The sequence below is a fragment of the Cannabis sativa genome, chromosome 1, assembly GCF_029168945.1.
Source record: "Cannabis sativa cultivar Pink pepper isolate KNU-18-1 chromosome 1, ASM2916894v1, whole genome shotgun sequence".
NCBI classification, from domain to species: Eukaryota; Viridiplantae; Streptophyta; class Magnoliopsida; order Rosales; family Cannabaceae; genus Cannabis; species Cannabis sativa.
In genome coordinates, this window is record NC_083601.1 from 64183194 (window position 1) to 64185073 (window position 1880).

The 1880-nt window shown below is 32.8% G+C and overlaps 1 long non-coding RNA gene across 1 annotated transcript; it reads left to right on the forward strand.

Moving 5' to 3' along the window:
• Positions 1-325: 325 nt before the first annotated feature.
• Positions 326-1154, forward strand: LOC133033657 (uncharacterized). The gene is made up of 2 exons (XR_009685785.1): positions 326-558; positions 679-1154. It is a non-coding gene; the product is annotated as an uncharacterized LOC133033657 (long non-coding RNA).
• Positions 1155-1880: the final 726 nt, after the last annotated feature.

The window sequence follows — 1880 nt, forward strand, 5'->3', positions numbered from 1 at the left end:
GGGGGCCTCTTTCAAGCGGTTAGGGGACCCCCATTCCCTTTTTTGACTTAGGCTTTGGTTTGGGGCCTGACTTCTGGATTTTTCAATCTTTTTCAGAACTAAGATGTCTGCATCCGGTTCTAAATCTTCAAACAAAGGAGGGAAACGCCTGGCCACCCTGGAGGAAGTCATGAAGGGTCCGGTGGCCCAGGAAGGGCACAAGTCCCGTGCTAACGGGTGGGAAGCGGCTGAGCTTCACTCTACCCTGACCTGCCCTCACCAGCTGGAACACATCGTGGTGGTGGCAGGTGATTAAAGCACAAATTTGTACATTTTAAATCTTTAATTATGCATATAAATTAATATAAATTAAATATTTCATAATTTTTATGGTAAATTTATTTTTATTAGAAATATTTAATTTACTTTAATTTTATGTCATTTTTTTTTAGATTTGAGTTGTAAATGAAATGTTGGCATTCTTGAAGTTAAAAGCCCAACTAAAGAAGTGGTATTCTTGCAGATAGAAAGATTTCAAATTATTTTTGCCCAAATTCAAGCTCAAAGGCTTGATTCAATGTAGGCATGAGCCATTATGCTACTAAAAATCAAGTTATTTAACATATATATACTTGGACCAAATATTGTTGACTCACCACGTCAAGACTCCACCTCTCTCCAACATTGGTTCTATTTCAGGCTAAACATTAAGACCAAGCCCAACAGATATATATATATATATATGTGCAAGAAGTGGTCCAAATTAAATCATGGCCGAACCCACACGTCAGCTCTCTCTCCCAACAAGACTGGCGCACGATTCCCACTACAGCAGTCCAACTCTTCCATTGCGCCACCTGTCCGCATTATTCTATTTTGTCCCCCACTTTTCTCAGCTTTTTGTGCCATTTATTCCACTAAATAGTACACGAAAAATACCATTTTGGAGAGCCAACTTTCACTATAAATTGCACCATTTTGCATTGTAAAAACATCAGATTTTACCTAGAGTTATTATACCAAAATTTTATCTTTTTCTTTCCTTCTTCTTTATTTTACGTTATTAATTTTGGTGTAAAGACAATGCCTTTTCTAGGCTAATTTCTTTGGCAAGACTCAAGTGTAAGTTCATGCAATTTTTATTCTTCTAATATATTGATTCTCTTTGTTCTTCATTTTCACATTTGTTATATTAAATTTCTCTTCTTCTTAATTGCACTTTAAATTTAATAGTACCTTTTATATAAGTTCAGTCATGCTTTTCTTATGTAAGTTAGGCTATTAATTATTAGAGTGTTTATTATATTATATGATTTTTACTGCATTCTGCCAATGGTATTTTGTCGATTTAAATTATATAATATGATAGTATTTTTAGAAGTAGTTTTAATTTAATTAGAGAACATATTTTTCTAGTGAGCTTAATCATACACATTTTCCAACTATAATTAATGGTGTAGAATTATAGTTGAGGTTAAAGAATCAATTTTATTAGGAAAATATAATTGCATGTACAAAGCTTGTGTCTTCCATAATCATTTTCTGATCACTTCTCATTTTAATTACTTGTTTAATTTTTAAAAATCATTTCTCAAAATTCTCATCACATTCAAGGTTCATATTTTATTCTTGTAAAATTACTAATTGTCCTTTTGAGTGTATTTTTCCTCCCTGTGGATACGACATATAGCCCGTTTACTACCGCGACCGCAGTGTAACTAATTGGGCGACATCAATTTTTGGCGCCGTTGCCGGGGAGGTTTCTGCGCTACAAGAGGTTAGTATAGTAGTTTTATTTTTTATTTTTTTTTGTCTCTCTTTATTTGTTTACATCAAAAAAAAAAAAACTTTTTAGTTAATATAGTATAATTTAATTTTTTTTTTAAGTTATATATAGATTC